Source organism: Triturus cristatus, chromosome 5_1 (genome assembly GCF_964204655.1).
Source record: "Triturus cristatus chromosome 5_1, aTriCri1.1, whole genome shotgun sequence".
Classification (NCBI taxonomy): Eukaryota; Metazoa; Chordata; class Amphibia; order Caudata; family Salamandridae; genus Triturus; species Triturus cristatus.
The window spans coordinates 924775505-924801894 of record NC_140587.1 but is presented as its reverse complement, the minus strand read 5'-3'; the positions used below and the strand labels follow the sequence as shown (position 1 = coordinate 924801894).

Here is a 26390-nt window from a genome sequence, read left to right as displayed (position 1 = left end):
ATTAATGTATTTTCCATGTGGTTTAGTAATAAATAACAGTTCATCATCTATTTCAAATTAATTCATCTACTCATTCTATCAGCTTCTGCTCAAAGGAAATATAGATTTAAACAAGATACAGAAGAAAATGCATTTATTTCAACATTAAAGCAGCGTTAAGTGTTTGCTTGGAGAGTGGTAGAAAGTATGTTCTTGGCATTTTTAACTTCATGTTCTAACAGAATCAGATAATAGGCTTACTATTTTTATAGCATACTAGTGAAGAAATAACAGATGATGAAGTGCTACTGATTGTTAACCAGAGATAGATGGAAATCTTATATTCAGCTGTTTACATTCATGGTGTCTTTAAGCATTATCAAAAAATCAAAACTAGACTTTCCTAAATTACTTGTAATAAATGGGAGATGAATTACTTAGTGTTAGAACTTTGAACCATTAATGGATGTTCAAGGCACTTTAACATTAATATATAATTCCACATCTATATCACATTGATTCAACTAATCATTCTAGCAGCTCTTGCTCCAAAGAGATATACAGATAACAAAGAGACACAAGAAAAAGCATCTTTTATTGAACACAGAAACTTGGCCTGTACAGGGATCGAACCTGTGACCTTGGCGTTATTAGCACCACGCTCTAACCAACTGAGCTAACAGGCCGCCGTTCGTGCTGGGCTGGGGGACAAGCATATGAAGAATTGCTAATGTCAGTGAACCCCAGATAGTTTGAAAGCTTATTTTCAGCTCTTTACCCATAAGGTATATTTATATATTATCGACATGAAGAAACAAATATCACAAAAAAATCAATACAAATGAGATTTTCAATCATAGTGTTAAAACTTAGAACCATTAATGTATTTTCCATGTGGTTTAGCAATAAATAACAGTTCATCATCTATATTAAATTAATTCATCTACTCATTCTATCAGCTCCTGCTCAAAGGAAATATAGAGATAAACATCAGACAGAAGAAAATGCTTGTAATAAATGAGAGATTTAGTTACTTAGTGTTAGAACTTACAACCATTAATGGATGTTCAAGGCACTTTAACATTAATATATAATTCCACATCTATATCAAATTGATTCAACTACTAGCAGCTCTTGCTCCAAAGAGATATACAGTTAACAAAGAGACACAAGAAAAAGCATCTTTTTTTTAACACAGAAACTTGGCCTGTACAGGGATCGAACCTGTGACCTTGGCGTTATTAGCACCACGCTCTAACCAACTGAGCTAACAGGCCGCCGTTCGTGCTGTGCTGGGGGACAAGCATATGCAGAACTGCTAATGTCAGTGAACCCCAGATAGATTGAAAGCTTATTTTCAGCTGTTTACCCATAAGGTATATTTATATATTATCGACATGAAGAAACAAATATCACAAAAAAATCAATACAAATGAGATTTTCATTCTTAGTGTTAAAACTTAGAACCATTAATGTATGTTCTATGTGGTTTAGCAATAAATAACAGTTCATCATCTATATTAAATTAATTCATCTACTCATTCTATCAGCTCCTGCTCAAAGGAAATATAGAGATAAACATCAGACAGAAGAAAATGCTTGTAATAAATGAGAGATTTAGTTACTTAGTGTTAGAACTTACAACCATTAATGGATGTTCAAGGCACTTTAACATTAATATATAATTCCACATCTATATCAAATTGATTCAACTAATGATTCTAGCAGCTCTTGCTCCAAAGAGATATACAGATAACAAAGAGACAGAAGAAAAAGCATCTTTTATTTAACACAGAAACTTGGCCTGTACAGGGATCGAACCTGTGACCTTGGCGTTATTAGCACCACGCTCTAACCAACTGAGCTAACAGGCCGCCGCTCGTGCTGGGCTGGGGGACAAGCATATGAAGAATTGCTAATGTCAGTGAACCCCAGATAGTTTGAAAGCTTATTTTCAGCTGTTTACCCATAAGGTATATTTATATATTATCGACATGAAGAAACAAATATCACAAAAAAATCAATACAAATGAGATTTTCAATCTTAGTGTTAAAACTTAGAACCATTAATGTATTTTCCATGTGGTTTAGCAATAAATAACAGTTCATAATCTATATTAAATTAATTCATCTTCTCATTCTATCAGCTTCTGCTCAAAGGAAATATAGATTTAAACAAGATACAGAAGAAAATGCATCTATTTCAACATTAAAGCAGCGTTAAGTGTTTGCTTGGAGAGTGGTAGAAAGTATGTTCTTGGCATTTTTAACTTCATGTTCTAACAGAATCAGATAATAGGCTTACTATATTTATAGCATACTACTGAAGAAATAACAGATGATGAAGTGCTACTGATTGTTAACCCGAGATAGATGGAAATCTTATATTCAGCTGTTTACATTCATGGTGTCTTTAAGCATTATCAAAAAATCAAAACTAGACTTTCCTAAATTACTTGTAATAAATGGGAGATTAATTACTTAGTGTTAGAACTTTGAACCATTAATGGATGTTCAAGGCACTTTAACATTAATATATAATTCCACATCTATATCAAATTGATTCAACTACTAGCAGCTCTTGCTCCAAAGAGATATACAGTTAACAAAGAGACACAAGAAAAAGCATCTTTTTTTTAACACAGAGACTTGGCCTGTACAGGGATCGAACCTGTGACCTTGGCGTTATTAGCACCACGCTCTAACCAACTGAGCTAACAGGCCGCCGTTCGTGCTGTGCTGGGGGACAAGCATATGCAGAACTGCTAATGTCAGTGAACCCCAGATAGTTTGAAAGCTTATTTTCAGCTGTTTACCCATAAGGTATATTTATATATTATCGACATGAAGAAACAAATATCACAAAAAAATCAATACAAATGAGATTTTCATTCTTAGTGTTAAAACTTAGAACCATTAATGTATGTTCTATGTGGTTTAGCAATAAATAACAGTTCATCATCTATATTAAATTAATTCATCTACTTATTCTATCAGCTCCTGCTCAAAGGAAATATAGAGATAAACATCAGACAGAAGAAAATGCTTGGAATAAATGAGAGATTTAGTTACTTAGTGTTAGAACTTACAACCATTAATGGATGTTCAAGGCACTTTAACATTAATATATAATTCCACATCTATATCAAATTGATTCAACTAATGATTCTAGCAGCTCTTGCTCCAAAGAGATATACAGATAATAAAGAGACAGAAGAAAAAGCATCTTTTATTTAACACAGAAACTTGGCCTGTACAGGGATCGAACCTGTGACCTTGGCGTTATTAGCACCACGCTCTAACCAACTGAGCTAACAGGCCGCCGCTCGTGCTGGGCTGGGGGACAAGCATATGAAGAATTGCTAATGTCAGTGAACCCCAGATAGTTTGAAAGCTTATTTTCAGCTGTTTACCCATAAGGTATATTTATATATTATCGACATGAAGAAACAAATATCACAAAAAAATCAATACAAATGAGATTTTCAATCTTAGTGTTAAAACTTAGAACCATTAATGTATTTTCCATGTGGTTTAGCAATAAATAACAGTTCATAATCTATATTAAATTAATTCATCTACTCATTCTATCAGCTTCTGCTCAAAGGAAATATAGATTTAAACAAGATACAGAAGAAAATGCATCTATTTCAACATTAAAGCAGCGTTAAGTGTTTGCTTGGAGAGTGGTAGAAAGTATGTTCTTGGCATTTTTAACTTCATGTTCTAACAGAATCAGATAATAGGCTTACTATATTTATAGCATACTACTGAAGAAATAACAGATGATGAAGTGCTACTGATTGTTAACTCGAGATAGATGGAAATCTTATATTCAGCTGTTTACATTCATGGTGTCTTTAAGCATTATCAAAAAATCAAAACTAGACTTTCCTAAATTACTTGTAATAAATGGGAGATTAATTACTTAGTGTTAGAACTTTGAACCATTAATGGATGTTCAAGGCACTTTAACATTAATATATAATTCCACATCTATATCAAATTGATTCAACTAATGATTCTAGCAGCTCTTGCTCCAAAGAGATATACAGATAACAAAGAGACAGAAGAAAAAGCATCTTTTATTTAACACAGAAACTTGGCCTGTACAGGGATCGAACCTGTGACCTTGGCGTTATTAGCACCACGCTCTAGCCAACTGTGCTAACAGGCCGTTGTTCGTGCTGGGCTGGGGGACAAGCATATGAAGAATTGCTAATGTCAGTGAACCGCAGATAGTTTGAAAGCTTATTTTCAGCTGTTTACCCATAAGGTATATTTATATATTATCGACATGAAGAAACAAATATCACAAAAAAATCAATACAAATGAGATTTTCATTCTTAGTGTTAAAACTTAGAACCATTAATGTATGTTCTATGTGGTTTAGCAATAAATAACAGTTCATCATCTATATTAAATTAATTCATCTACTCATTCTATCAGCTCCTGCTCAAAGGAAATATAGAGATAAACATCAGACAGAAGAAAATGCTTGTAATAAATGAGAGATTTAGTTACTTAGTGTTAGAACTTACAACCATTAATGGATGTTCAAGGCACTTTAACATTAATATATAATTCCACATCTATATCAAATTGATTCAACTAATGATTCTAGCAGCTCTTGCTCCAAAGAGATATACAGTTAACAAAGAGACACAAGAAAAAGCATCTTTTTTTTAACACAGAAACTTGGCCTGTACAGGGATCGAACCTGTGAGCTTGGCGTTATTAGCACCACGCTCTAACCAACTGAGCTAACAGGCCGCTGTTTGTGCTGGGCTGGGGGACAAGCATATGAAGAATTGCTAATGTCAGTGAACCCCAGATAGTTTGAAAGCTTATTTTCAGCTGTTTACCCATAAGGTATATTTATATATTATCGACATGAAGAAACAAATATCACAAAAAAATCAATACAAATGAGATTTTCATTCTTAGTGTTAAAACTTAGAACCATTAATGTATGTTCTATGTGGTTTAGCAATAAATAACAGTTCATCATCTATATTAAATTAATTCATCTACTCATTCTATCAGCTCCTGCTCAAAGGAAATATAGAGATAAACATCAGACAGAAGAAAATGCTTGTAATAAATGAGAGATTTAGTTACTTAGTGTTAGAACTTACAACCATTAATGGATGTTCAAGGCACTTTAACATTAATATATAATTCCACATCTATATCAAATTGATTCAACTAATGATTCTAGCAGCTCTTGCTCCAAAGAGATATACAGTTAACAAAGAGACACAAGAAAAAGCATCTTTTATTTAACACAGAAACTTGGCCTGTACAGGGATCGAACCTGTGACCTTGGCGTTATTAGCACCACGCTCTAACCAACTGAGCTAACAGGCCGCTGTTCGTGCTGGGCTGGGGGACAAGCATATGAAGAACTGCTAATGTCAGTGAACCCCAGATAGTTTGAAAGCTTATTTTCAGCTGTTTACCCATAAGGTATATTTATATATTATCGACATGAAGAAACAAATATCACAAAAAAATCAATACAAATGAGATTTTCATTCTTAGTGTTAAAACTTAGAACCATTAATGTATTTTCCATGTGGTTTAGCAATAAATAACAGTTCATCATCTATATTAAATTAATTCATCTACTCATTCTATCAGCTTCTGCTCAAAGGAAATATAGATTTAAACAAGATACAGAAGAAAATGCATTTATTTCAACATTAAAGCAGCGTTAAGTGTTTGCTTGGAGAGTGGTAGAAAGTATGTTCTTGGCATTTTTAACTTCATGTTCTAACAGAATCAGATAATAGGCTTACTATATTTATAGCATACTACTGAAGAAATAACAGATGATGAAGTGCTACTGATTGTTAACCCGAGATAGATGGAAATCTTATATTCAGCTGTTTACATTCATGGTGTCTTTAAGCATTATCAAAAAATCAAAACTAGACTTTCCTAAATTACTTGTAATAAATGGGAGATTAATTACTTAGTGTTAGAACTTTGAACCATTAATGGATGTTCAAGGCACTTTAACATTGATATATAATTCCACATCTATATCAAATTGATTCAACTAATCATTCTAGCAGCTCTTGCTCCAAAGAGATATACAGTTAACAAAGAGACACAAGAAAAAGCATCTTTTTTTTAACACAGAAACTTGGCCTGTACAGGGATCGAACCTGTGACCTTGGCGTTATTAGCACCACGCTCTAACCAACTGAGCTAACAGGCCGCTGTTTGTGCTGGGCTGGGGGACAAGCATATGAAGAATTGCCAATGTCAGTGAACCCCAGATAGTTTGAAAGCTTATTTTCAGCTGTTTACCCATAAGGTATATTTATATATTATCGACATGAAGAAACAAATATCACAAAAAAATCAATACAAATGAGATTTTCATTCTTAGTGTTAAAACTTAGAACCATTAATGTATGTTCTATGTGGTTTAGCAATAAATAACAGTTCATCATCTATATTAAATTAATTCATCTACTCATTCTATCAGCTCCTGCTCAAAGGAAATATAGAGATAAACATCAGACAGAAGAAAATGCTTGTAATAAATGAGAGATTTAGTTACTTAGTGTTAGAACTTACAACCATTAATGGATGTTCAAGGCACTTTAACATTAATATATAATTCCACATCTATATCAAATTGATTCAACTAATGATTCTAGCAGCTCTTGCTCCAAAGAGATATACAGTTAACAAAGAGACACAAGAAAAAGCATCTTTTTTTTAACACAGAAACTTGGCCTGTACAGGGATCGAACCTGTGACCTTGGCATTATTAGCACCACGCTCTAACCAACTGAGCTAACAGGCCGCCGTTCGTGCTGGGCTGGGGGACAAGCATATGAAGAATTGCCAATGTCAGTGAACCCCAGATAGTTTGAAAGCTTATTTTCAGCTGTTTACCCATAAGGTATATTTATATATTATCGACATGAAGAAACAAATATCACAAAAAAATCAATACAAATGAGATTTTCATTCTTAGTGTTAAAACTTAGAACCATTAATGTATTTTCTATGTGGTTTAGCAATAAATAACAGTTTATCATCTATATTAAATTAATTCATCTACTCATTCTATCAGCTTCTGCTCAAAGGAAATATAGAGATAAACATCAGACAGAAGAAAATGCTTGTAATAAATGAGAGATTTAGTTACTTAGTGTTAGAACTTACAACCATTAATGGATGTTCAAGGCACTTTAACATTAATATATAATTCCACATCTATATCAAATTGATTCAACTAATGATTCTAGCAGCTCTTGCTCCAAAGAGATATACAGATAACAAAGAGACAGAAGAAAAAGCATCTTTTATTTAACACAGAAACTTGGCCTGTACAGGGATCGAACCTGTGACCTTGGCGTTATTAGCACCACGCTCTAACCAACTGAGCTAACAGGCCGCTGTTCATGCTGGGCTGGGGGACAAGCATATGAAGAAGTGGTAATGTCAGTGAACCCCAGATAGTTTGAAAGCTTATTTTCAGCTGTTTACCCATAAGGTATATTTATATATTATCGACATGAAGAAACAAATATCACAAAAAAATCAATACAAATGAGATTTTCATTCTTAGTGTTAAAACTTAGAACCATTAATGTATGTTCTATGTGGTTTAGCAATAAATAACAGTTCATCATCTATATTAAATTAATTCATCTACTCATTCTATCAGCTCCTGCTCAAAGGAAATATAGAGATAAACATCAGACAGAAGAAAATGCTTGTAATAAATGAGAGATTTAGTTACTTAGTGTTAGAACTTACAACCATTAATGGATGTTCAAGGCACTTTAACATTAATATATAATTCCACATCTATATCAAATTGATTCAACTAATGATTCTAGCAGCTCTTGCTCCAAAGAGATATACAGATAACAAAGAGACAGAAGAAAAAGCATCTTTTATTTAACACAGAAACTTGGCCTGTACAGGGATCGAACCTGTGACCTTGGCGTTATTAGCACCACGCTCTAACCAACTGAGCTAACAGGCCGCCGCTCGTGCTGGGCTGGGGGACAAGCATATGAAGAATTGCTAATGTCAGTGAACCCCAGATAGTTTGAAAGCTTATTTTCAGCTGTTTACCCATAAGGTATATTTATATATTATCGACATGAAGAAACAAATATCACAAAAAAATCAATACAAATGAGATTTTCAATCTTAGTGTTAAAACTTAGAACCATTAATGTATTTTCCATGTGGTTTAGCAATAAATAACAGTTCATAATCTATATTAAATTAATTCATCTTCTCATTCTATCAGCTTCTGCTCAAAGGAAATATAGATTTAAACAAAATACAGAAGAAAATGCATCTATTTCAACATTAAAGCAGCGTTAAGTGTTTGCTTGGAGAGTGGTAGAAAGTATGTTCTTGGCATTTTTAACTTCATGTTCTAACAGAATCAGATAATAGGCTTACTATATTTATAGCATACTACTGAAGAAATAACAGATGATGAAGTGCTACTGATTGTTAACCCGAGATAGATGGAAATCTTATATTCAGCTGTTTACATTCATGGTGTCTTTAAGCATTATCAAAAAATCAAAACTAGACTTTCCTAAATTACTTGTAATAAATGGGAGATTAATTACTTAGTGTTAGAACTTTGAACCATTAATGGATGTTCAAGGCACTTTAACATTAATATATAATTCCACATCTATATCAAATTGATTCAACTACTAGCAGCTCTTGCTCCAAAGAGATATACAGTTAACAAAGAGACACAAGAAAAAGCACCTTTTTTTTAACACAGAGACTTGGCCTGTACAGGGATCGAACCTGTGACCTTGGCGTTATTAGCACCACGCTCTAACCAACTGAGCTAACAGGCCGCCGTTCGTGCTGTGCTGGGGGACAAGCATATGCAGAACTGCTAATGTCAGTGAACCCCAGATAGTTTGAAAGCTTATTTTCAGCTGTTTACCCATAAGGTATATTTATATATTATCGACATGAAGAAACAAATATCACAAAAAAATCAATACAAATGAGATTTTCATTCTTAGTGTTAAAACTTAGAACCATTAATGTATGTTCTATGTGGTTTAGCAATAAATAACAGTTCATCATCTATATTAAATTAATTCATCTACTTATTCTATCAGCTCCTGCTCAAAGGAAATATAGAGATAAACATCAGACAGAAGAAAATGCTTGGAATAAATGAGAGATTTAGTTACTTAGTGTTAGAACTTACAACCATTAATGGATGTTCAAGGCACTTTAACATTAATATATAATTCCACATCTATATCAAATTGATTCAACTAATGATTCTAGCAGCTCTTGCTCCAAAGAGATATACAGATAATAAAGAGACAGAAGAAAAAGCATCTTTTATTTAACACAGAAACTTGGCCTGTACAGGGATCGAACCTGTGACCTTGGCGTTATTAGCACCACGCTCTAACCAACTGAGCTAACAGGCCGCCGCTCGTGCTGGGCTGGGGGACAAGCATATGAAGAATTGCTAATGTCAGTGAACCCCAGATAGTTTGAAAGCTTATTTTCAGCTGTTTACCCATAAGGTATATTTATATATTATCGACATGAAGAAACAAATATCACAAAAAAATCAATACAAATGAGATTTTCAATCTTAGTGTTAAAACTTAGAACCATTAATGTATTTTCCATGTGGTTTAGCAATAAATAACAGTTCATAATCTATATTAAATTAATTCATCTACTCATTCTATCAGCTTCTGCTCAAAGGAAATATAGATTTAAACAAGATACAGAAGAAAATGCATCTATTTCAACATTAAAGCAGCGTTAAGTGTTTGCTTGGAGAGTGGTAGAAAGTATGTTCTTGGCATTTTTAACTTCATGTTCTAACAGAATCAGATAATAGGCTTACTATATTTATAGCATACTACTGAAGAAATAACAGATGATGAAGTGCTACTGATTGTTAACTCGAGATAGATGGAAATCTTATATTCAGCTGTTTACATTCATGGTGTCTTTAAGCATTATCAAAAAATCAAAACTAGACTTTCCTAAATTACTTGTAATAAATGGGAGATTAATTACTTAGTGTTAGAACTTTGAACCATTAATGGATGTTCAAGGCACTTTAACATTAATATATAATTCCACATCTATATCAAATTGATTCAACTAATGATTCTAGCAGCTCTTGCTCCAAAGAGATATACAGATAACAAAGAGACAGAAGAAAAAGCATCTTTTATTTAACACAGAAACTTGGCCTGTACAGGGATCGAACCTGTGACCTTGGCGTTATTAGCACCACGCTCTAACCAACTGTGCTAACAGGCCGTTGTTCGTGCTGGGCTGGGGGACAAGCATATGAAGAATTGCTAATGTCAGTGAACCGCAGATAGTTTGAAAGCTTATTTTCAGCTGTTTACCCATAAGGTATATTTATATATTATCGACATGAAGAAACAAATATCACAAAAAAATCAATACAAATGAGATTTTCATTCTTAGTGTTAAAACTTAGAACCATTAATGTATGTTCTATGTGGTTTAACAATAAATAACAGTTCATCATCTATATTAAATTAATTCATCTACTCATTCTATCAGCTCCTGCTCAAAGGAAATATAGAGATAAACATCAGACAGAAGAAAATGCTTGTAATAAATGAGAGATTTAGTTACTTAGTGTTAGAACTTACAACCATTAATGGATGTTCAAGGCACTTTAACATTAATATATAATTCCACATCTATATCAAATTGATTCAACTAATGATTCTAGCAGCTCTTGCTCCAAAGAGATATACAGTTAACAAAGAGACACAAGAAAAAGCATATTTTTTTTAACACAGAAACTTGGCCTGTACAGGGATCGAACCTGTGACCTTGGCGTTATTAGCACCACGCTCTAACCAACTGAGCTAACAGGCCGCCGTTCGTGCTGGGCTGGGGGACAAGCATATGAAGAATTGCTAATGTCAGTGAACCCCAGATAGTTTGAAAGCTTATTTTCAGCTGTTTACCCATAAGGTATATTTATATATTATCGACATGAAGAAACAAATATCACAAAAAAATCAATACAAATGAGATTTTCATTCTTAGTGTTAAAACTTAGAACCATTAATGTATGTTCTATGTGGTTTAGCAATAAATAACAGTTCATCATCTATATTAAATTAATTCATCTACTCATTCTATCAGCTCCTGCTCAAAGGAAATATAGAGATAAACATCAGACAGAAGAAAATGCTTGTAATAAATGAGAGATTTAGTTACTTAGTGTTAGAACTTACAACCATTAATGGATGTTCAAGGCACTTTAACATTAATATATAATTCCACATCTATATCAAATTGATTCAACTAATGATTCTAGCAGCTCTTGCTCCAAAGAGATATACAGATAACAAAGAGACAGAAGAAAAAGCATCTTTTATTTAACACAGAAACTTGGCCTGTACAGGGATCGAACCTGTGACCTTGGCGTTATTAGCACCACGCTCTAACCAACTGAGCTAACAGGCCGCCGCTCGTGCTGGGCTGGGGGACAAGCATATGAAGAATTGCTAATGTCAGTGAACCCCAGATAGTTTGAAAGCTTATTTTCAGCTGTTTACCCATAAGGTATATTTATATATTATCGACATGAAGAAACAAATATCACAAAAAAATCAATACAAATGAGATTTTCAATCTTAGTGTTAAAACTTAGAACCATTAATGTATTTTCCATGTGGTTTAGCAATAAATAACAGTTCATAATCTATATTAAATTAATTCATCTACTCATTCTATCAGCTTCTGCTCAAAGGAAATATAGATTTAAACAAGATACAGAAGAAAATGCATCTATTTCAACATTAAAGCAGCGTTAAGTGTTTGCTTGGAGAGTGGTAGAAAGTATGTTCTTGGCATTTTTAACTTCATGTTCTAACAGAATCAGATAATAGGCTTACTATATTTATAGCATACTACTTAAGAAATAACAGATGATGAAGTGCTACTGATTGTTAACCCGAGATAGATGGAAATCTTATATTCAGCTGTTTACATTCATGGTGTCTTTAAGCATTATCAAAAAATCAAAACTAGACTTTCCTAAATTACTTGTAATAAATGGGAGATTAATTACTTAGTGTTAGAACTTTGAACCATTAATGGGTGTTCAAGGCACTTTAACATTAATATATAATTCCACATCTATATCAAATTGATTCAACTAATGATTCTAGCAGCTCTTGCTCCAAAGAGATATACAGATAACAAAGAGACAGAAGAAAAAGCATCTTTTATTGAACACAGAAACTTGGCCTGTACAGGGATCGAACCTGTGACCTTGGCGTTATTAGCACCACGCTCTAACCAACTGAGCTAACAGGCCGCTGTTTGTGCTGGGCTGGGGGACAAGCATATGAAGAATTGCGAATGTCAGTGAACCCCAGATAGTTTGAAAGCTTATTTTCAGCTGTTTACCCATAAGGTATATTTATATATTATCGACATGAAGAAACAAATATCACAAAAAAATCAATACAAATGAGATTTTCAATCTTAGTGTTAAAACTTAGAACCATTAATGTATTTTCCATGTGGTTTAGCAATAAATAACAGTTCATCATCTATATTAAATTAATTCATCTACTCATTCTATCAGCTCCTGCTCAAAGGAAATATAGAGATAAACATCAGACAGAAGAAAATGCTTGTAATAAATGAGAGATTTAGTTACTTAGTGTTAGAACTTACAACCATTAATGGATGTTCAAGGCACTTTAACATTAATATATAATTCCACATCTATATCAAATTGCTTCAACTACTAGCAGCTCTTGCTCCAAAGAGATATACAGTTAACAAAGAGACACAAGAAAAAGCATCTTTTTTTTAACACAGAAACTTGGCCTGTACAGGGATCGAACCTGTGACCTTGGCGTTATTAGCACCACGCTCTAACCAACTGAGCTAACAGGCTGCCGTTCGTTCTGTGCTGGGGGACAAGCATATGCAGAACTGCTAATGTCAGTGAACCCCAGATAGTTTGAAAGCTTATTTTCAGCTGTTTACCCATAAAGTATATTTATATATTATCGACATGAAGAAACAAATATCACAAAAAAATCAATACAAATGAGATTTTCATTCTTAGTGTTAAAACTTAGAACCATTAATGTATGTTCTATGTGGTTTAGCAATAAATAACAGTTCATCATCTATATTAAATTAATTCATCTACTCATTCTATCAGCTCCTGCTCAAAGGAAATATAGAGATAAACATCAGACAGAAGAAAATGCTTGTAATAAATGAGAGATTTAGTTACTTAGTGTTAGAACTTACAACCATTAATGGATGTTCAAGGCACTTTAACATTAATATATAATTCCACATCTATATCAAATTGATTCAACTAATGATTCTAGCAGCTCTTGCTCCAAAGAGATATACAGATAACAAAGAGACAGAAGAAAAAGCTTCTTTTATTTAACACAGAAACTTGGCCTGTACAGGGATCGAACCTGTGACCTTGGCGTTATTAGCACCACGCTCTAACCATCTGAGCTAACAGGCCGCCGCTCGTGCTGGGCTGGGGGACAAGCATATGAAGAATTGCCAATGTCAGTGAACCCCAGATAGTTTGAAAGCTTATTTTCAGCTGTTTACCCATAAGGTATATTTATATATTATCGACATGAAGAAACAAATATCACAAAAAAATCAATACAAATGAGATTTTCAATCTTAGTGTTAAAACTTAGAACCATTAATGTATTTTCCATGTGGTTTAGTAATAAATAACAGTTCATCATCTATATTAAATTAATTCATCTACTCATTCTATCAGCTTCTGCTCAAAGGAAATATAGATTTAAACAAGATACAGAAGAAAATGCATTTATTTCAACATTAAAGCAGCGTTAAGTGTTTGCTTGGAGAGTGGTAGAAAGTATGTTCTTGGCATTTTTAACTTCATGTTCTAACAGAATCAGATAATAGGCTTACTATTTTTATAGCATACTAGTGAAGAAATAACAGATGATGAAGTGCTACTGATTGTTAACCAGAGATAGATGGAAATCTTATATTCAGCTGTTTACATTCATGGTGTCTTTAAGCATTATCAAAAAATCAAAACTAGACTTTCCTAAATTACTTGTAATAAATGGGAGATTAATTACTTAGTGTTAGAACTTTGAACCATTAATGGATGTTCAAGGCACTTTAACATTAATATATAATTCCACATCTATATCACATTGATTCAACTAATCATTCTAGCAGCTCTTGCTCCAAAGAGATATACAGATAACAAAGAGACACAAGAAAAAGCATCTTTTATTGAACACAGAAACTTGGCCTGTACAGGGATCGAACCTGTGACCTTGGCGTTATTAGCACCACGCTCTAACCAACTGAGCTAACAGGCCGCCGTTCGTGCTGGGCTGGGGGACAAGCATATGAAGAATTGCTAATGTCAGTGAACCCCAGATAGTTTGAAAGCTTATTTTCAGCTGTTTACCCATAAGGTATATTTATATATTATCGACATGAAGAAACAAATATCACAAAAAAATCAATACAAATGAGATTTTCAATCTTAGTGTTAAAACTTAGAACCATTAATGTATTTTCCATGTGGTTTAGCAATAAATAACAGTTCATCATCTATATTAAATTAATTCATCTACTCATTCTATCAGCTCCTGCTCAAAGGAAATATAGAGATAAACATCAGACAGAAGAAAATGCTTGTAATAAATGAGAGATTTAGTTACTTAGTGTTAGAACTTACAACCATTAATGGATGTTCAAGGCACTTTAACATTAATATATAATTCCACATCTATATCAAATTGATTCAACTACTAGCAGCTCTTGCTCCAAAGAGATATACAGTTAACAAAGAGACACAAGAAAAAGCATCTTTTTTATAACACAGAAACTTGGCCTGTACAGGGATCGAACCTGTGACCTTGGCGTTATTAGCACCACGCTCTAACCAACTGAGCTAACAGGCCGCCGTTCGTGCTGTGCTGGGGGACAAGCATATGCAGAACTGCTAATGTCAGTGAACCCCAGATAGATTGAAAGCTTATTTTCAGCTGTTTACCCATAAGGTATATTTATATATTATCGACATGAAGAAACAAATATCACAAAAAAATCAATACAAATGAGATTTTCATTCTTAGTGTTAAAACTTAGAACCATTAATGTATGTTCTATGTGGTTTAGCAATAAATAACAGTTCATCATCTATATTAAATTAATTCATCTACTCATTCTATCAGCTCCTGCTCAAAGGAAATATAGAGATAAACATCAGACAGAAGAAAATGCTTGTAATAAATGAGAGATTTAGTTACTTAGTGTTAGAACTTACAACCATTAATGGATGTTCAAGGCACTTTAACATTAATATATAATTCCACATCTATATCAAATTGATTCAACTAATGATTCTAGCAGCTCTTGCTCCAAAGAGATATACAGATAACAAAGAGACAGAAGAAAAAGCATCTTTTATTTAACACAGAAACTTGGCCTGTACAGGGATCGAACCTGTGACCTTGGCGTTATTAGCACCACGCTCTAACCAACTGAGCTAACAGGCCGCCGCGCGTGCTGGGCTGGGGGACAAGCATATGAAGAATTGCTAATGTCAGTGAACCCCAGATAGTTTGAAAGCTTATTTTCAGCTGTTTACCCATAAGGTATATTTATATATTATCGACATGAAGAAACAAATATCACAAAAAAATCAATACAAATGAGATTTTCAATCTTAGTGTTAAAACTTAGAACCATTACTGTATTTTCCATGTGGTTTAGCAATAAATAACAGTTCATAATCTATATTAAATTAATTCATCTACTCATTCTATCAGCTTCTGCTCAAAGGAAATATAGATTTAAACAAGATACAGAAGAAAATGCATCTATTTCAACATTAAAGCAGCGTTAAGTGTTTGCTTGGAGAGTGGTAGAAAGTATGTTCTTGGCATTTTTAACTTCATGTTCTAACAGAATCAGATAATAGGCTTACTATATTTATAGCATACTACTGAAGAAATAACAGATGATGAAGTGCTACTGATTGTTAACCCGAGATAGATGGAAATCTTATATTCAGCTGTTTACATTCATGGTGTCTTTAAGCATTATCAAAAAATCAAAACTAGACTTTCCTAAATTACTTGTAATAAATGGGAGATTAATTACTTAGTGTTAGAACTTTGAACCATTAATGGATGTTCAAGGCACTTTAACATTAATATATAATTCCACATCTATATCAAATTGATTCAACTACTAGCAGCTCTTGCTCCAAAGAGATATACAGTTAACAAAGAGACACAAGAAAAAGCATCTTTTTTTTAACACAGAGACTTGGCCTGTACAGGGATCGAACCTGTGACCTTGGCGTTATTAGCACCACGCTCTAACCAACTGAGCTAACAGGCCGCCGTTCGTGCTGTGCTGGGGGACAAGCATATGCAGAACTGCTAATGTCAGTGAACCCCAGATAGTTTGAAAGCTTATTTTCAGCTGTTTACCCATAAGGTATATTTATATATTATCGACATGAAGAAACAAATATCACAAAAAAATCAATACAAATGAGATTTTCATTCTTAGTGTTAAAACTTAGAACCATTAATGTATGTTCTATGTGGTTTAGCAATAAATAACAGTTCATCATCTATATTAAATTAATTCATCTATTTATTCTATCAGCTCCTGCTCAAAGGAAATATAGAGATAAACATCAGACAGAAGAAAATGCTTGGAATAAATGAGAGATTTAGTTACTTAGTGTTAGAACTTACAACCATTAATGGATGTTCAAGGCACTTTAACATTAATATATAATTCCACATCTATATCAAATTGATTCAACTAATGATTCTAGCAGCTCTTGCTCCAAAGAGATATACAGATAACAAAGAGACAGAAGAAAAAGCATCTTTTATTTAACACAGAAACTTGGCCTGTACAGGGATCGAACCTGTGACCTTGGCGTTATTAGCACCACGCTCTAACCAACTGAGCTAACAGGCCGCCGCTCGTGCTGGGCTGGGGGACAAGCATATGAAGAATTGCTAATGTCAGTGAACCCCAGATAGTTTGAAAGCTTATTTTCAGCTGTTTACCCATAAGGTATATTTATATATTATCGACATGAAGAAACAAATATCACAAAAAAATCAATACAAATGAGATTTTCAATCTTAGTGTTAAAACTTAGAACCATTAATGTATTTTCCATGTGGTTTAGCAATAAATAACAGTTCATAATCTATATTAAATTAATTCATCTACTCATTCTATCAGCTTCTGCTCAAAGGAAATATAGATTTAAACAAGATACAGAAGAAAATGCATCTATTTCAACATTAAAGCAGCGTTAAGTGTTTGCTTGGAGAGTGGTAGAAAGTATGTTCTTGGCATTTTTAACTTCATGTTCTAACAGAATCAGATAATAGGCTTACTATATTTATAGCATACTACTGAAGAAATAACAGATGATGAAGTGCTACTGATTGTTAACTCGAGATAGATGGAAATCTTATATTCAGCTGTTTACATTCATGGTGTCTTTAAGCATTATCAAAAAATCAAAACTAGACTTTCCTAAATTACTTGTAATAAATGGGAGATTAATTACTTAGTGTTAGAACTTTGAACCATTAATGGATGTTCAAGGCACTTTAACATTAATATATAATTCCACATCTATATCAAATTGATTCAACTAATGATTCTAGCAGCTCTTGCTCCAAAGAGATATACAGATAACAAAGAGACAGAAGAAAAAGCATCTTTTATTTAACACAGAAACTTGGCCTGTACAGGGATCGAACCTGTGACCTTGGCGTTATTAGCACCACGCTCTAACCAACTGTGCTAACAGGCCGTTGTTCGTGCTGGGCTGGGGGACAAGCATATGAAGAATTGCTAATGTCAGTGAACCGCAGATAGTTTGAAAGCTTATTTTCAGCTGTTTACCCATAAGGTATATTTATATATTATCGACATGAAGAAACAAATATCACAAAAAAATCAATACAAATGAGATTTTCATTCTTAGTGTTAAAACTTAGAACCATTAATGTATGTTCTATGTGGTTTAGCAATAAATAACAGTTCATCATCTATATTAAATTAATTCATCTACTCATTCTATCAGCTCCTGCTCAAAGGAAATATAGAGATAAACATCAGACAGAAGAAAATGCTTGTAATAAATGAGAGATTTAGTTACTTAGTGTTAGAACTTACAACCATTAATGGATGTTCAAGGCACTTTAACATTAATATATAATTCCACATCTATATCAAATTGATTCAACTAATGATTCTAGCAGCTCTTGCTCCAAAGAGATATACAGTTAACAAAGAGACACAAGAAAAAGCATCTTTTTTTTAACACAGAAACTTGGCCTGTACAGGGATCGAACCTGTGACCTTGGCGTTATTAGCACCACGCTCTAACCAACTGAGCTAACAGGCCGCCGTTCGTGCTGGGCTGGGGGACAAGCATATGAAGAATTGCTAATGTCAGTGAACCCCAGATAGTTTGAAAGCTTATTTTCAGCTGTTTACCCATAAGGTATATTTATATATTATCGACATGAAGAAACAAATATCACAAAAAAATCAATACAAATGAGATTTTCATTCTTAGTGTTAAAACTTAGAACCATTAATGTATGTTCTATGTGGTTTAGCAATAAATAACAGTTCATCATCTATATTAAATTAATTCATCTACTCATTCTATCAGCTCCTGCTCAAAGGAAATATAGAGATAAACATCAGACAGAAGAAAATGCTTGTAATAAATGAGAGATTTAGTTACTTAGTGTTAGAACTTACAACCATTAATGGATGTTCAAGGCACTTTAACATTAATATATAATTCCACATCTATATCAAATTGATTCAACTAATGATTCTAGCAGCTCTTGCTCCAAAGAGATATACAGATAACAAAGAGACAGAAGAAAAAGCATCTTTTATTTAACACAGAAACTTGGCCTGTACAGGGATCGAACCTGTGACCTTGGCGTTATTAGCACCACGCTCTAACCAACTGAGCTAACAGGCCGCCGCTCGTGCTGGGCTGGGGGACAAGCATATGAAGAATTGCTAATGTCAGTGAACCCCAGATAGTTTGAAAGCTTATTTTCAGCTGTTTACCCATAAGGTATATTTATATATTATCGACATGAAGAAACAAATATCACAAAAAAATCAATACAAATGAGATTTTCAATCTTAGTGTTAAAACTTAGAACCATTAATGTATTTTCCATGTGGTTTAGCAATAAATAACAGTTCATAATCTATATTAAATTAATTCATCTACTCATTCTATCAGCTTCTGCTCAAAGGAAATATAGATTTAAACAAGATACAGAAGAAAATGCATCTATTTCAACATTAAAGCAGCGTTAAGTGTTTGCTTGGAGAGTGGTAGAAAGTATGTTCTTGGCATTTTTAACTTCATGTTCTAACAGAATCAGATAATAGGCTTACTATATTTATAGCATACTACTGAAGAAATAACAGATGATGAAGTGCTACTGATTGTTAACCCGAGATAGATGGAAATCTTATATTCAGCTGTTTACATTCATGGTGTCTTTAAGCATTATCAAAAAATCAAAACTAGACTTTCCTAAATTACTTGTAATAAATGGGAGATTAATTACTTAGTGTTAGAACTTTGAACCATTAATGGGTGTTCAAGGCACTTTAACATTAATATATAATTCCACATCTATATCAAATTGATTCAACTAATGATTCTAGCAGCTCTTGCTCCAAAGAGATATACAGATAACAAAGAGACAGAAGAAAAAGCATCTTTTATTTAACACAGAAACTTGGCCTGTACAGGGATCGAACCTGTGACCTTGGCGTTATTAGCACCACGCTCTAACCAACTGAGCTAACAGGCCGCTGTTCGTGCTGGGCTGGGGGACAAGCATATGAAGAATTGCGAATGTCAGTGAACCCCAGATAGTTTGAAAGCTTATTTTCAGCTGTTTACCCATAAGGTATATTTATATATTATCGACATGAAGAAACAAATATCACAAAAAAATCAATACAAATGAGATTTTCAATCTTAGTGTTAAAACTTAGAACCATTAATGTATTTTCCATGTGGTTTAGCAATAAATAACAGTTCATCATCTATATTAAATTAATTCATCTACTCATTCTATCAGCTCCTGCTCAAAGGAAATATAGAGATAAACATCAGACAGAAGAAAATGCTTGTAATAAATGAGAGATTTAGTTACTTAGTGTTAGAACTTACAACCATTAATGGATGTTCAAGGCACTTTAACATTAATATATAATTCCACATCTATATCAAATTGATTCAACTACTAGCAGCTCTTGCTCCAAAGAGATATACAGTTAACAAAGAGACACAAGAAAAAGCATCTTTTTTTTAACACAGAAACTTGGCCTGTACAGAGATCGAACCTGTGACCTTGGCGTTATTAGCACCACGCTATAACCAACTGAGCTAACAGGCTGCCGTTCGTTCTGTGCTGGGGGACAAGCATATGCAGAACTGCTAATGTCAGTCAACCCCAGATAGTTTGAAAGCTTATTTTCAGCTGTTTACCCATAAGGTATATTTATATATTATCGACATGAAGAAACAAATATCACAAAAAAATCAATACAAATGAGATTTTCATTCTTAGTGTTAAAACTTAGAACCATTAATGTATGTTCTATGTGGTTTAGCAATAAATAACAGTTCATCATCTATATTAAATTAATTCATCTACTCATTCTATCAGCTCCTGCTCAAAGGAAATATAGAGATAAACATCAGACAGAAGAAAATGCTTGTAATAAATGAGAGATTTAGTTACTTAGTGTTAGAACTTACAACCATTAATGGATGTTCAAGGCACTTTAACATTAATATATAATTCCACATCTATATCAAATTGATTCAACTAATGATTCTAGCAGCTCTTGCTCCAAAGAGATATACAGATAACAAAGAGACAGAAGAAAAAGCTTCTTTTATTTAACACAGAAACTTGGCCTGTACAGGGATCGAACCTGTGATCTTGGCGTTATTAGCACCACGCTCTAACCATCTGAGCTAACAGGCCGCCGCTCGTGCTGGGCTGGGGGACAAGCATATGAAGAATTGCCAATGTCAGTGAACCCCAGATAGTTTGAAAGCTTATTTTCAGCTGTTTACCCATAAGGTATATTTATATATTATCGACATGAAGAAACAAATATCACAAAAAAATCAATACAAATGAGATTTTCAATCTTAGTGTTAAAACTTAGAACCATTAATGTATTTTCCATGTGGTTTAGTAATAAATAACAGTTCATCATCTATATTAAATTAATTCATCTACTCATTCTATCAGCTCCTGCTCAAAGGAAATATAGAGATAAACATCAGACAGAAGAAAATGCTTGTAATAAATGAGAGATTTAGTTACTTAGTGTTAGAACTTACAACCATTAATGGATGTTCAAGGCACTTTAACATTAATATATAATTCCACATCTATATCAAATTGATTCAACTACTAGCAGCTCTTGCTCCAAAGAGATATACAGTTAACAAAGAGACACAAGAAAAAGCATCTTTTTTTTAACACAGAAACTTGGCCTGTACAGGGATCGAACCTGTGACCTTGGCGTTATTAGCACCACGCTCTAACCAACTGAGCTAACAGGCCGCCGTTCGTGCTGTGCTGGGGGACAAGCATATGCAGAACTGCTAATGTCAGTGAACCCCAGATAGATTGAAAGCTTATTTTCAGCTGTTTACCCATAAGGTATATTTATATATTATCGACATGAAGAAACAAATATCACAAAAAAATCAATACAAATGAGATTTTCATTCTTAGTGTTAAAACTTAGAACCATTAATGTATGTTCTATGTGGTTTAGCAATAAATAACAGTTCATCATCTATATTAAATTAATTCATCTACTCATTCTATCAGCTCCTGCTCAAAGGAAATATAGAGATAAACATCAGACAGAAGGAAATGCTTGTAATAAATGAGAGATTTAGTTACTTAGTGTTAGAACTTACAACCATTAATGGATGTTCAAGGCACTTTAACATTAATATATAATTCCACATCTATATCAAATTGATTCAACTAATGATTCTAGCAGCTCTTGCTCCAAAGAGATATACAGATAACAAAGAGACAGAAGAAAAAGCATCTTTTATTTAACACAGAAACTTGGCCTGTACAGGGATCGAACCTGTGACCTTGGCGTTATTAGCACCACGCTCTAACCAACTGAGCTAACAGGCCGCCGCTCGTGCTGGGCTGGGGGACAAGCATATGAAGAATTGCTAATGTCAGTGAACCCCAGATAGTTTGAAAGCTTATTTTCAGCTGTTTACCCATAAGGTATATTTATATATTATCGACATGAAGAAACAAATATCACAAAAAAATCAATACAAATGAGATTTTCAATCTTAGTGTTAAAACTTAGAACCATTAATGTATTTTCCATGTGGTTTAGCAATAAATAACAGTTCATAATCTATATTAAATTAATTCATCTTCTCATTCTATCAGCTTCTGCTCAAAGGAAATATAGATTTAAACAAGATACAGAAGAAAATGCATCTATTTCAACATTAAAGCAGCGTTAAGTGTTTGCTTGGAGAGTGGTAGAAAGTATGTTCTTGGCATTTTTAACTTCATGTTCTAACAGAATCAGATAATAGGCTTACTATATTTATAGCATACTACTGACGAAATAACAGATGATGAAGTGCTACTGATTGTTAACCCGAGATAGATGGAAATCTTATATTCAGCTGTTTACATTCATGGTGTCTTTAAGCATTATCAAAAAATCAAAACTAGACTTTCCTAAATTACTTGTAATAAATGGGAGATTAATTACTTAGTGTTAGAACTTTGAACCATTAATGGGTGTTCAAGGCACTTTAACATTAATATATAATTCCACATCTATATCAAATTGATTCAACTAATGATTCTAGCAGCTCTTGCTCCAAAGAGATATACAGATAACAAAGAGACAGAAGAAAAAGCATCTTTTATTTAACACAGAAACTTGGCCTGTACAGGGATCGAACCTGTGACCTTGGCGTTATTAGCACCACGCTCTAACCAACTGAGCTAACAGGCCGCCGCTCGTGCTGGGCTGGGGGACAAGCATATGAAGAATTGCAATGTCAGTGAACCCCAGATAGTTTGAAAGCTTATTTTCAGCTGTTTACCCATAAGGTATATTTATATATTATCGACATGAAGAAACAAATATCACAAAAAAATCAATACAAATGAGATTTTCAATCTTAGTGTTAAAACTTAGAACCATTAATGTATTTTCCATGTGGTTTAGCAATAAATAACAGTTCATAATCTATATTAAATTAATTCATCTACTCATTCTATCAGCTTCTGCTCAAAGGAAATATAGATTTAAACAAGATACAGAAGAAAATGCATCTATTTCAACATTAAAGCAGCGTTAAGTGTTTGCTTGGAGAGTGGTAGAAAGTATGTTCTTGGCATTTTTAACTTCATGTTCTAACAGAATCAGATAATAGGCTTACTATATTTATAGCATACTACTGAAGAAATAACAGATGATGAAGTGCTACTGATTGTTAACCCGAGATAGATGGAAATCTTATATTCAGCTGTTTACATTCATGGTGTCTTTAAGCATTATCAAAAAATCAAAACTAGACTTTCCTAAATTACTTGTAATAAATGGGAGATTAATTACTTAGTGTTAGAACTTTGAACCATTAATGGATGTTCAAGGCACTTTAACATTAATATATAATTCCACATCTATATCAAATTGATTCAACTACTAGCAGCGCATATGAAGAATTGCTAATGTCAGTGAACCCCAGATAGTTTGAAAGCTTATTTTCAGCTGTTTACCCATAAGGTATATTTATATATTATCGACATGAAGAAACAAATATCACAAAAAAATCAATACAAATGAGATTTTCAATCTTAGTGTTAAAACTTAGAACCATTAATGTATTTTCCATGTGGTTTAGCAATAAATAACAGTTCATAATCTATATTAAATTAATTCATCTACTCATTCTATCAGCTTCTGCTCAAAGGAAATATAGATTTAAACAAGATACAGAAGAAAATGCATCTATTTCAACATTAAAGCAGCGTTAAGTGTTTGCTTGGAGAGTGGTAGAAAGTATGTTCTTGGCATTTTTAACTTCATGTTCTAACAGAATCAGATAATAGGCTTACTATATTTATAGCATACTACTGAAGAAATAACAGATGATGAAGTGCTACTGATTGTTAACCCGAGATAGATGGAAATCTTATATTCAGCTGTTTACATTCATGGTGTCTTTAAGCATTATCAAAAAATCAAAACTAGACTTTCCTAAATTACTTGTAATAAATGGGAGATTAATTACTTAGTGTTAGAACTTTGAACCATTAATGGGTGTTCAAGGCACTTTAACATTAATATATAATTCCACATCTATATCAAATTGATTCAACTAATGATTCTAGCAGCTCTTGCTCCAAAGAGATATACAGATAACAAAGAGACAGAAGAAAAAGCATCTTTTATTTAACACAGAAACTTGGCCTGTACAGGGATCGAACCTGTGACCTTGGCGTTATTAGCACCACGCTCTAACCAACTGAGCTAACAGGCCGCCGCTCGTGCTGGGCTGGGGGACAAGCATATGAAGAATTGCTAATGTCAGTGAACCCCAGATAGTTTGAAAGCTTATTTTCAGCTGTTTACCCATAAGGTATATTTATATATTATCGACATGAAGAAACAAATATCACAAAAAAATCAATACAAATGAGATTTTCAATCTTAGTGTTAAAACTTAGAACCATTAATGTATTTTCCATGTGGTTTAGCAATAAATAACAGTTCATCATCTATATTAAATTAATTCATCTACTCATTCTATCAGCTTCTGCTCAAAGGAAATATAGATTTAAACAAGATACAGAAGAAAATGCATCTATTTCAACATTAAAGCAGCGTTAAGTGTTTTCTTGGAGAGTGGTAGAAAGTATGTTCTTGGCATTTTTAACTTCATGTTCTAACAGAATCAGATAATAGGCTTACTATATTTATAGCATACTACTGAAGAAATAACAGATGATGAAGTGCTACTGATTGTTAACCCGAGATAGATGGAAATCTTATATTCAGCTGTTTACATTCATGGTGTCTTTAAGCATTATCAAAAAATCAAAACTAGACTTTCCTAAATTACTTGTAATAAATGGGAGATTAATTACTTAGTGTTAGAACTTTGAACCATTAATGGATGTTCAAGGCACTTTAACATTAATATATAATTCCACATCTATATCAAATTGATTCAACTAATGATTCTAGCAGCTCTTGCTCCAAAGAGATATACAGATAACAAAGAGACAGAAGAAAAAGCATCTTTTATTTAACACAGAAACTTGGCCTGTACAGGGATCGAACCTGTGACCTTGGCGTTATTAGCACCACGCTCTAACCAACTGTGCTAACAGGCCGTTGTTCGTGCTGGGCTGGGGGACAAGCATATGAAGAATTGCTAATGTCAGTGAACCGCAGATAGTTTGAAAGCTTATTTTCAGCTGTTTACCCATAAGGTATATTTATATATTATCGACATGAAGAAACAAATATCACAAAAAAATCAATACAAATGAGATTTTCATTCTTAGTGTTAAAACTTAGAACCATTAATGTATGTTCTATGTGGTTTAGCAATAAATAACAGTTCATCATCTATATTAAATTAATTCATCTACTCATTCTATCAGCTCCTGCTCAAAGGAAATATAGAGATAAACATCAGACAGAAGAAAATGCTTGTAATAAATGAGAGATTTAGTTACTTAGTGTTAGAACTTACAACCATTAATGGATGTTCAAGGCACTTTAACATTAATATATAATTCCACATCTATATCAAATTGATTCAACTAATGATTCTAGCAGCTCTTGCTCCAAAGAGATATACAGTTAACAAAGAGACACAAGAAAAAGCATCTTTTTTTTAACACAGAAACTTGGCCTGTACAGGGATCGAACCTGTGACCTTGGCGTTATTAGCACCACGCTCTAACCAACTGAGCTAACAGGCCGCCGTTCGTGCTGGGCTGGGGGACAAGCATATGAAGAATTGCTAATGTCAGTGAACCCCAGATAGTTTGAAAGCTTATTTTCAGCTGTTTACCCATAAGGTATATTTATATATTATCGACATGAAGAAACAAATATCACAAAAAAATCAATACAAATGAGATTTTCATTCTTAGTGTTAAAACTTAGAACCATTAATGTATGTTCTATGTGGTTTAGCAATAAATAACAGTTCATC

General features: G+C 33.3%; 27 non-coding genes across 27 annotated transcripts; all 27 read right to left on the bottom strand.

Annotated features, from left to right (window-relative positions):
- Positions 1-591: 591 nt before the first annotated feature.
- TRNAI-AAU (transfer RNA isoleucine (anticodon AAU)) lies at positions 592-665 on the bottom strand. The gene has a single exon. It is a non-coding gene; the product is annotated as a tRNA-Ile (tRNA).
- Positions 666-1182: 517 nt separating this feature from the next.
- TRNAI-AAU (transfer RNA isoleucine (anticodon AAU)) lies at positions 1183-1256 on the bottom strand. Its single transcript has one exon. It is a non-coding gene; the product is annotated as a tRNA-Ile (tRNA).
- A 523-nt stretch (positions 1257-1779) lies between these two features.
- Positions 1780-1853, bottom strand: TRNAI-AAU (transfer RNA isoleucine (anticodon AAU)). The gene has a single exon. It is a non-coding gene; the product is annotated as a tRNA-Ile (tRNA).
- Positions 1854-2629: 776 nt separating this feature from the next.
- Positions 2630-2703, bottom strand: TRNAI-AAU (transfer RNA isoleucine (anticodon AAU)). Its single transcript has one exon. It is a non-coding gene; the product is annotated as a tRNA-Ile (tRNA).
- A 523-nt stretch (positions 2704-3226) lies between these two features.
- TRNAI-AAU (transfer RNA isoleucine (anticodon AAU)) lies at positions 3227-3300 on the bottom strand. Its single transcript has one exon. It is a non-coding gene; the product is annotated as a tRNA-Ile (tRNA).
- A 1976-nt stretch (positions 3301-5276) lies between these two features.
- On the bottom strand, positions 5277-5350 carry TRNAI-AAU (transfer RNA isoleucine (anticodon AAU)). Its single transcript has one exon. It is a non-coding gene; the product is annotated as a tRNA-Ile (tRNA).
- Positions 5351-6132: 782 nt separating this feature from the next.
- On the bottom strand, positions 6133-6206 carry TRNAI-AAU (transfer RNA isoleucine (anticodon AAU)). Its single transcript has one exon. It is a non-coding gene; the product is annotated as a tRNA-Ile (tRNA).
- A 1120-nt stretch (positions 6207-7326) lies between these two features.
- TRNAI-AAU (transfer RNA isoleucine (anticodon AAU)) lies at positions 7327-7400 on the bottom strand. The gene has a single exon. It is a non-coding gene; the product is annotated as a tRNA-Ile (tRNA).
- A 523-nt stretch (positions 7401-7923) lies between these two features.
- Positions 7924-7997, bottom strand: TRNAI-AAU (transfer RNA isoleucine (anticodon AAU)). The gene has a single exon. It is a non-coding gene; the product is annotated as a tRNA-Ile (tRNA).
- Positions 7998-8773: 776 nt separating this feature from the next.
- On the bottom strand, positions 8774-8847 carry TRNAI-AAU (transfer RNA isoleucine (anticodon AAU)). Its single transcript has one exon. It is a non-coding gene; the product is annotated as a tRNA-Ile (tRNA).
- Positions 8848-9370: 523 nt separating this feature from the next.
- On the bottom strand, positions 9371-9444 carry TRNAI-AAU (transfer RNA isoleucine (anticodon AAU)). Its single transcript has one exon. It is a non-coding gene; the product is annotated as a tRNA-Ile (tRNA).
- A 1379-nt stretch (positions 9445-10823) lies between these two features.
- TRNAI-AAU (transfer RNA isoleucine (anticodon AAU)) lies at positions 10824-10897 on the bottom strand. Its single transcript has one exon. It is a non-coding gene; the product is annotated as a tRNA-Ile (tRNA).
- Positions 10898-11420: 523 nt separating this feature from the next.
- TRNAI-AAU (transfer RNA isoleucine (anticodon AAU)) lies at positions 11421-11494 on the bottom strand. The gene has a single exon. It is a non-coding gene; the product is annotated as a tRNA-Ile (tRNA).
- Positions 11495-12276: 782 nt separating this feature from the next.
- Positions 12277-12350, bottom strand: TRNAI-AAU (transfer RNA isoleucine (anticodon AAU)). The gene has a single exon. It is a non-coding gene; the product is annotated as a tRNA-Ile (tRNA).
- A 1970-nt stretch (positions 12351-14320) lies between these two features.
- On the bottom strand, positions 14321-14394 carry TRNAI-AAU (transfer RNA isoleucine (anticodon AAU)). The gene has a single exon. It is a non-coding gene; the product is annotated as a tRNA-Ile (tRNA).
- Positions 14395-14911: 517 nt separating this feature from the next.
- On the bottom strand, positions 14912-14985 carry TRNAI-AAU (transfer RNA isoleucine (anticodon AAU)). Its single transcript has one exon. It is a non-coding gene; the product is annotated as a tRNA-Ile (tRNA).
- Positions 14986-15508: 523 nt separating this feature from the next.
- Positions 15509-15582, bottom strand: TRNAI-AAU (transfer RNA isoleucine (anticodon AAU)). Its single transcript has one exon. It is a non-coding gene; the product is annotated as a tRNA-Ile (tRNA).
- Positions 15583-16358: 776 nt separating this feature from the next.
- TRNAI-AAU (transfer RNA isoleucine (anticodon AAU)) lies at positions 16359-16432 on the bottom strand. The gene has a single exon. It is a non-coding gene; the product is annotated as a tRNA-Ile (tRNA).
- Positions 16433-16955: 523 nt separating this feature from the next.
- TRNAI-AAU (transfer RNA isoleucine (anticodon AAU)) lies at positions 16956-17029 on the bottom strand. The gene has a single exon. It is a non-coding gene; the product is annotated as a tRNA-Ile (tRNA).
- A 1379-nt stretch (positions 17030-18408) lies between these two features.
- On the bottom strand, positions 18409-18482 carry TRNAI-AAU (transfer RNA isoleucine (anticodon AAU)). Its single transcript has one exon. It is a non-coding gene; the product is annotated as a tRNA-Ile (tRNA).
- A 523-nt stretch (positions 18483-19005) lies between these two features.
- TRNAI-AAU (transfer RNA isoleucine (anticodon AAU)) lies at positions 19006-19079 on the bottom strand. Its single transcript has one exon. It is a non-coding gene; the product is annotated as a tRNA-Ile (tRNA).
- Positions 19080-19861: 782 nt separating this feature from the next.
- Positions 19862-19935, bottom strand: TRNAI-AAU (transfer RNA isoleucine (anticodon AAU)). Its single transcript has one exon. It is a non-coding gene; the product is annotated as a tRNA-Ile (tRNA).
- A 1705-nt stretch (positions 19936-21640) lies between these two features.
- Positions 21641-21714, bottom strand: TRNAI-AAU (transfer RNA isoleucine (anticodon AAU)). Its single transcript has one exon. It is a non-coding gene; the product is annotated as a tRNA-Ile (tRNA).
- Positions 21715-22237: 523 nt separating this feature from the next.
- On the bottom strand, positions 22238-22311 carry TRNAI-AAU (transfer RNA isoleucine (anticodon AAU)). The gene has a single exon. It is a non-coding gene; the product is annotated as a tRNA-Ile (tRNA).
- Positions 22312-23093: 782 nt separating this feature from the next.
- On the bottom strand, positions 23094-23167 carry TRNAI-AAU (transfer RNA isoleucine (anticodon AAU)). The gene has a single exon. It is a non-coding gene; the product is annotated as a tRNA-Ile (tRNA).
- A 1460-nt stretch (positions 23168-24627) lies between these two features.
- On the bottom strand, positions 24628-24701 carry TRNAI-AAU (transfer RNA isoleucine (anticodon AAU)). The gene has a single exon. It is a non-coding gene; the product is annotated as a tRNA-Ile (tRNA).
- A 1379-nt stretch (positions 24702-26080) lies between these two features.
- On the bottom strand, positions 26081-26154 carry TRNAI-AAU (transfer RNA isoleucine (anticodon AAU)). Its single transcript has one exon. It is a non-coding gene; the product is annotated as a tRNA-Ile (tRNA).
- Between the last annotated feature and the right edge of the window lie 236 nt (positions 26155-26390).